This window comes from Callospermophilus lateralis, chromosome 2 (assembly GCF_048772815.1).
Source record: "Callospermophilus lateralis isolate mCalLat2 chromosome 2, mCalLat2.hap1, whole genome shotgun sequence".
NCBI classification, from domain to species: domain Eukaryota; kingdom Metazoa; phylum Chordata; class Mammalia; order Rodentia; family Sciuridae; genus Callospermophilus; species Callospermophilus lateralis.
The window spans coordinates 59137734-59146246 of record NC_135306.1 but is presented as its reverse complement, the minus strand read 5'-3'; the positions used below and the strand labels follow the sequence as shown (position 1 = coordinate 59146246).

Genomic DNA, 8513 nt, shown 5'->3' with positions numbered 1-8513 from the left:
TCTTTTTTTTTTTTTTGAAATGGGGATCTACAAATTATAAACACCTTGCAGACTTCCATAAGTTTGGTAGTCTGTGTTTTAAATTTTGTTCCCAATGTAATATTTTTCAAATTTCTCTTTTGGTTTTGTCTTTGACCCATTGGTTCAAGATGTGTTTAGTTACTACGTTTTATAATATTTCAGTTTCCTTCTGCTATTGATTTCTAGTTTCATTCTATTATGGCTGGAAAACATACTTGATGTGATTTCAATCATCTTAAATTTATTGAGACTTATTTTGTGACCTAGCAAGAGATCTCTTCTGGAGAATGTTCCATACATGCTTGAGAAGAATGTGTATTTTGCAGCTGTTAGGTCAAATGTTCTGCCTGTGGTTATTAGTTTGATTTGGTCTATAGTGTTACTCAAGTCTTCTGTTTCCTTATTGTTCTTCTGTATGGATATTGTATGCACTGTTGACATGGGGTTTTGAAATTCCTACCAGTATTGTGTTATGGTCTATTTTCTCTTTCAGTTTGTTAATGCTTGCTTCATAATTTTGGATTTTCTAATATTGAATGAATTTATATTTGTAACATCTTTGTGAACTGAGCTTTAATTTATTTTATTATATGTCCTTTCTTGTATCTTCAATAATTTTTAATTTGAAGTTGATTTCATTTGCTCTAAGTATGGTTATTCCCAATCTTTTTTCGTGACTAGCTGTATGGAATGTCTGTTTCCATTCTTTCACTTTTAGTCTGTTTGTGTCCTTAAGCCTTAAGTGAGTCTCTTGTAGGAAGTATAGAGTTGAATCTTAATTTCCCACTTTCCCCCCTAAATCCACCCTATTTTGGCTGAACAATCTAATCCATTTATATATCGAGTAATATTGATAGAGAGGTAATTATTATTACCATTTTATTATTTTCTTTTTGACATGTAGCTTCCCCCATATTTTATTCTATTTTTGTCTTTCTTTGATTTTTTAGTGACATGCATTGATTTTCTCATTTTCTTTTATGTATATTATAGATATTTTCTTTCTGATTACCATAGAGCTTACACACAGAAAAACTTATAACAATATATTTTAAGCTGATAATAACTTCACTTTGATGCCATATAATAACTACACTTTTATTATTTTCCAAAATACTTTGTTATTGATTTCACAAGTTACATCTTTTTATACTATTATCTATTAACATGTTTTAATGGCTATCATTATTTTTATCCTTTTAATGTACATGACAGAATTAACAGTGATTTATACCATGATGTCATTACACTATTCTTTGTCTATATATTCACCTGTACCAATAAACATTATACTTTTATATCCTTTTGTGTTTAGTGTTCTTTGATAGCAAGTTGAAGGATTCCCTTAAGCATTTCTTATAAAGAAATTCTAGTGATGAACACCTTTAGCAATTATCTTGGAAGGTCTTTATTTCTCCTTCATATTTGAAAAATAGTTTTTCTAGATAGCTAGATAGAGTATTCTTGTTTGGCAGAGTTTTTTTTTTTAATTTTTTTTGTTTCAGAACTTCAAATATATCATTCCACTCTTTTCTGCCCTGCCAAGTTTTTGCTGAGATATACATGGCTAGTCTTATTGGGGTTCCATTGTATGTGACAAGCAACTCTTCTCATATTGTTTCCAAATTTTTCTTTTTGACTTTTGACACTTTGATTATAATGTGTCTCTGTATAGACTTCCTTGAAAAGAAAAGCTTTTAGAAGCTTTTATGCCTTTTTGCACCTGAATGTCCATTTACTTTTCCAGATTTGGAAGTTTTCCATCATTATTTCTTCAAATAAACTTTCTTTCTTCTTCTTCTGTGATTTTCATAATGCATATGTTGATTAACTTGACAGTGTTCTATAAATTTCTTAAGCTTTCTTCACTCTTTTTATTTTTTATTATTTTCTACTCCTATTACTGGAAAATTTATAATAATCTGTTTTCAAGTTTGCCAATAGTTTCTTCTACTTGATCAAGTGTACTGTTTTGAACACTTCTAACCAATTTTTAAATCCAGTTATGGCATTCCTCTGTTCCTAAATTCCCATGTTTTTAAAAAGTAATATTTTCTAATACTTTGTTCAAATACTTATTTTGTTCTTGTATTGTTTGTCTGAGTTCACTGAGCACTTTTTAATGACAATTGTTTTTGAATATTTGCAAAATAATTCATACACCATTGACTTCTTTAGGGCTAATTTCAGGAAATTAGTTTTTGTCCCTTTTGGGGGCCGTGTTCTATGACCTTATGACCTTTCCTGACACTCTGGGTTGGTATTTGTGCAGTTGAAAAAATTCACCTCTCCCATACTTTACAGATGGCTTTGTACAGAGGAAGACCACCAATCTGCATGGCTAGAGTAACAATCTTTCTGTGGATGTGTATTCTCAACTTTTGTTTGTAAATTCTTAATTAATTGTTGTTTTCTTTTGTAAAGAGTTTATAATTTCTTATTCCCTCTCTGTCTACTTACCATACTTCATGTCCTTTTGACCAATATCCCACCACACAACTCTTTTGCTTTTTTTCTGTTTTCTGTGACCCTCAGGTACGTAGGGTATGCTGAGTCCTACTGGTGGTGCTCTGAAACAGGTTAAAGAGTAACCAGCCCTAAAGGCAGACTCTAAATGTCAGAACTTTGGACATAACTTTGAGTCTTTTCTTTCTTTCCCCAGAGCTGGGTACTGAGTTTTCCTAAGTTGCATTGTGCTGAGATGGAGGGAGAGGCTCTAAGAGTGAGTGCATATTCTAAACAATTGGTTATTTTTCATAGTGGCCCACAGACATCTAGAGTGTGCCAGTTTTTATCAGTACTTCAAAACAGGTGATACAGAGGCCAAACCCTCTGGCATCTGCCAAGAAATGGTACATTGGACAGATGCATCAACTAATTCCCTCTGTAGGGAGAAAGTGATTTTTGGTGGATTTTATCCATTCATTCTACTAAAATGGTAGATAGTCTTTGGGCAGTAAATACATGTTAGTTTAAACCACTTGTTGTCTTTGTTCAAAGCAGTTCCCAGCAGAGATCCTATCCTGTCAGTGCTCAGATTCAGTCTGAATAGAAACCATTCCCTCTAGCAACCCCACCAAAAAGTCAGGAAATTCAATATATAGTACAGTCCTCTGGGTCCATCCCCAGGGAGAAGGTGAGAACTACAGGTTCCTCTGGATGATGTGGCACTCTTCCATGGGGATGGGTTGTGGCCAAGCAATTGTCATCCATTTTCTTACAGGCTTCTGTGCATTCAGTTTTGTACTTGCTCAGGGTGTAGGAGCTTTTGAATTGATCTTTGAACTACTCACAAAGAAAATTTTTAAATTTATCATTGTTGAGTCAGTATGTGCATGGGAGGGGAATCAGGACTACCTCTTTAATCATCTTGCTGACATCACATTCTTCTTTTTTTTTTTTCCTGGTACTGAATATTGAACCCAGAGTGCTTAATCACAGAGCCACATCTCCAGCCCTTTTTAATATTTTATTTAGAGACAGGGTCTCACTGAGTTGCTTAGAGCCTCACTAAGTTGTTGAGTCTGGCATTGAACTCAAGATCCTCCTGCCTCAGCTTCCTGAGCTGCTGGGATGACAAGCATGTGCTACTGCACTGGGCTTATTCTGTCTTTTAATTAGTTAGTTCACTTACTTTTTAAATGCTTCCTTAATTAGTCTTAATTTTATCTAATTAATGTGTATATATCTAAGCATTTTTCTTTCTAAATTGATTTTTTCTTTTTAATGGTTCTTTTTAATTATACATAACAACAGGATTCATTTGACATAGTTATGAAAGCATGGAATATAATTGGATCTAATTCAGTCCCTAGTACTTTCCTTTTCCCTCTCCCCCTCTCTCCCCGTTCCCTTTTCTCTATGATCTTTTTGCTAGTGGAATCTGACCTAATTTTCCTATGTACATATATGAATAGTCTACTTACTGTTTACTGATTTATTTAGGCTTAATTCTGTTACCTTACATTGGTTTTACATTTGGTCTGACTTAGACTACACCCCACTTTCTATTTTCAGTTGGCATGTTTTTGGTTATTCAAGTCTTCTTCAACATTTCATTTCTCCATTTACTATCTCATGAGTTTAAACTATTTAGCTTATTTTATTTACTATCTCATGAGTTTAAACAATTTAGCTTATTTTATAATTATTTTATAATAGTTACCACAGATATTAAGCATGTATAGTTCTTGGTGTTTGTTATGGTTTAGATATGAGATGTCCCCCAAAAGCTCATAGGTGCAATGCAAGAAGGTTTAAAGGTGAAATGATTAGGTTGTGAGAGTCTTAACCTAATCAATGCATTAATCCCATGATAGGGATTATCCCAGTGGTAACTGTAGGCAGGTAGGTTGTGGCTGAAGAAGGCAGGTCTCTGGGGGCATGACTTTGGGGTATATTTTGTCCTTGTTGCGATAGCCTTCTCTGATTCCTGCTGTGCTATCCTCGGCCGCTTTCCTCCATAATTCCACCATGGTGTCCTGTCTTACCTTTATCCTCATGTAATGGAGGCTGATGACTGTGGACTGAGACCCCCGTGCCCCAAAACCGTATTGCAAAACAATGTTTCCTCATTAAACTTATTCTTGTCAGGTTTTTTGGTTACAGGAATGAAAACTGGACTAAAATAATAATGTAAATTAGTACTTTTGACATTGACCAGGAAATGGAAGAATCTTGAAAGTATTTAACCATAGTTACATCCCATTGCTTTTTACGCTATTGTTTTCATGTAATTGAATCTGACATATGTGATGACTTTCACAAGAAATTTCAACAACACTGTTGTTTTGGAGGTCTTGAGTGGTTTTACTTAACTGACTTTCTCAGGGTTGACTTTTCCTCTTTGGTCTGATTTGCACCCAAAATGTGGATCAGATACAATCTGCTGTTCAAGCAATTTATTCTGATAATGTTCTTGCAAGATGGATACTAGGAGCAGGCCACCAGCATGAGCCAGATAATGTCAAGGGTCATCACTGACTGGGATGGTTTTCCTCTAGAGATCATTCTCAGAGTTTGGGAAATCTTCTTCTTCCTCCTTTCTTATACCTGTATTCAGTCTGGGTCCATTACTGATTATTTCATAAAGTAAGTTTAAGATATTCTTGTAAGTGTGAGATTTTTTTCAGAAAAAAATTTTATCTGTGGTGAGGTGAACTTTTCTTTAGGACAACTAGGATTATTTAGTTCTGCTGTCAAAGAGACCCGGTAATCTCCAGGTCAGGGTTGCAAATGCTCCACGAGATTGTGTTATATTTCTATGTGACACATAATATAAGCTTTATGAGATAGTTGAGTGGATCTTACGGCCATCATTAATTTTATACTATATCTGTTATAAATTGCTATACTCATTTAGAATTCTTCACATATATATCTTTCCAAAAATTAAATCCTTTCACCTATGGTCATTTCTTTTGATTTCAAGTTCTCATCTTTACTTCTTTTAATATATGTTTATTGGAGAAAAATCTCTCTGATAAGATTTATCTGAAAACATCCTAATGTTACCTTTTTTTTTGTAATCATGCACCACATAATAATGTTTAAGCCAATGACCAACATTCCATAAGCATATATTAGATTATATTGCCCTGTGATGTTGTAGCCGTAAGAGTACATTCTACAATGTCCATACAACAACCTAATTGCCTAACAATGTACTTTCTAGAACATATTCCTATCTTTAAGCAAAATATGTCAGCACTTAAAAGATACTGTCACTGGATATAGAACTCTGCCTCATCGTATCTTCTTTTATCATCTATCTGCCCTCTCTCTCTCTCTCTCTCTCTCTCTCTCTCTCTCTCTCAGAAGTTAATTGTCATTGTAGTTACTGCTATTTGCAAGGTATTTTGGGTTTTTCTTTGTTTTAGAATTTTCCTGAATTATTATTTTTCTTTGTATTTATGTTGTTTGGGAGTCTTAGTTAACTTGTGATTTGTTATTTTTGGATAGTTTTGGAAAATCTGTGGCGGCTTTTTGTTACCAACCTTATGGCTTCTTCCCATTCTTTCTTCCTTTATTTTTGGATCTTTAATAATACACAGGCTAGATCTTTTCACCTGGTCCCATATGACCCTAAAATGTTTTCTAATTTTTTAAACTTTTTCAACCCTTTGTGCTTTACATTAAAAATTTTCTATTGAAAATATTCCAGTTTATGGATTCTCTCTTCTGCTATTTCTAATCATTAAACACATCTAAGGAGTTCTTCTTTTTCATTATTTAATTAATTAAATTTATTTATGGAATTTTCATTTGCTTTTTTATCTTAATTCTATTTCTATGGCTAAATTCTCTATTTTGTCATCTATTTCCTTAAATATGTTAATATTATTAATTTTAAAGCTGTGACTATTGATTCTAATATGTTTCTTTGAAAAATTGTTATTTATTTTTCAGATAACTTCTGAATTAATATAAAGAAATGACAATAACGTGTATACATACTCATTCAAACATTTTCACTAAGTACCAAGTAGAACAGTTTCCAATCTTTTTACCAAAAAAGCACCTTTATTATTGAAAGACTACCTCAAACTTAGTTTATTTAGGTTTTTTGGGGGGTGTGGGTACCGGGGATTGAACTCAGGGGTACTTGACCACTGAGTCACATCCCCAGCCCTATTTTGTATTTTATTTAGACACAGGGTCTCACTGAGTTGTTTAGCACCTCACTTTTGCTGATGCTGGCTTTGAACTTGTGATCCTCCTGCTCAGCCTCCTGAACTGCTGGGATTATAGGCCTATACCACCTGGCCCAGTGTTTGTTTATGTTTGTAATCAAGTAACCTTAAATAAGCTGCCAATCATAGCTTCTAACTAGCATGAGATGACCAGGTTAAACCCTTATCAGTAAAAAAATCAGATCTGCTTCAGAGGTGCAGGGACATTGGCAGATGCCTGCTCCAGGTAGGCCAAGGAGCCCTGAGGAACTTCAGCTGGCTTTTCGTGCTGCACATTGATGTCCTCCAGCACTTGCAACCAATGCCTCAGCTTTGTCAAGTCCTTCTGCACCAGCGCATCCTTCCGCTGAAATTCATTCCTTAATTCTGAGACATCCTCTTTGATACTTGCTCTGGTTTCTACACAGACAACTGTAATCTTTTTTGTAGGAAAAATGCATTCTGTCTTGTAATATCTGGAAACTTCTGGATACACTGATCAACACCAGTTCAAATTTCTTCCAGATCCTTGCCATTGACATAATCCTGACTCATGAGAGAAGCAAAGCAAGCCTTGACAACTCTATCTTGTCCACCAAGGTGCTGCCAGAAGTTTTAGGCTTGCCAGGTGCGGGGGCTCTGGAGGCTGCCCTGCAAACATACCACCCAGAGGAGCCGCCACGTCTGGGACGCATCTGTTTTTGTTTTTTTCCCTGAAGGTAATTTTGTTTTTTATCCTGCCTTCTGACATATCTGATAATTATTTGTTGAATACCAAATATATAAAAAAAATTTTAAAGATAATTTGAGGCTATATCTGATGTTATAATCCCCAGAAATGATTAAATTTTGCATATTACTCAGGAATCCTGCCCATTCAAGCTTGAGCTGCCTTGGTTGCTCTCTGAGCCTTCGAGTAGATATTTCTCTGTATTTGGTCAGTGGCAGAATTCATCTGAATAAGCTACTTTTCCACTGCCTTAAAAGTTTTTTTTAAAGGGGAGAAATAGAGGAAGAAAATTGACTAAATTATGTTATGTGCAAGTATGAATATGTCACAATGAATCTCACTATTATATATGATTATAATGCACCAAAGATTAAAAAATATAAGTGAAACTTAAATTTCATCCACCCAAACTAAATTCACCTAAATATAGTCATAGCTTTCGATCACATTTTCATCTATTCTTCAAAGACTTTTATTAGAGATAACTATTTCAATTATTACCAAAGTAAGACATCTCATACAATCTTCAAAAACTATTATTAGGTTAACGGGACACCTTAGAGTAGTTTATTATCATGTATTAAGGACACCTATCCCTATATATGGGTGGGTTAGCTGTGAATAATACTAAATCACTACAGATTTTAGAAGTACAGAATATGTCCTGATATTTCTCAAAGCTCTGGCATTACTTCAACTCAGAAAATAAGGGAGAATTTATTCTCCTCACTTCCTTTTTAAAAGTTAAATTTCAAATAAATAATAATAATGCTGTCATAATCACTATCAAAACTTAATACAGGGGGCTGAGGTTGTCACTTAGCAGTACCGCGCTCACCCAACATGCGTGAGGCACTGTGTTCGATCCTCAGCACCACATAAAAATAAAATAAAGGTTATTGTGTCCACCTACAACTAAAAAAAATTTTAAAAACACTTAATACTGTAACAATTTCCAATTACATTTTTCCACGAATTGATTATTATCTCAGTTTAAAAAACTTTATTACTTATTTTTGAATTATTTGCCCTTTAATGTTTCTTTTTGAATTATAGACCTTGTTGTTCATTTGTTTATTTTTATGTTGTGT

General features: G+C 34.1%; 1 pseudogene; it reads right to left on the bottom strand.

Annotated features, from left to right (window-relative positions):
* Nucleotides 1–6891: 6891 nt before the first annotated feature.
* Nucleotides 6892–7443, bottom strand: LOC143386124 (mediator of RNA polymerase II transcription subunit 28 pseudogene; annotated as a pseudogene).
* Nucleotides 7444–8513: the final 1070 nt, after the last annotated feature.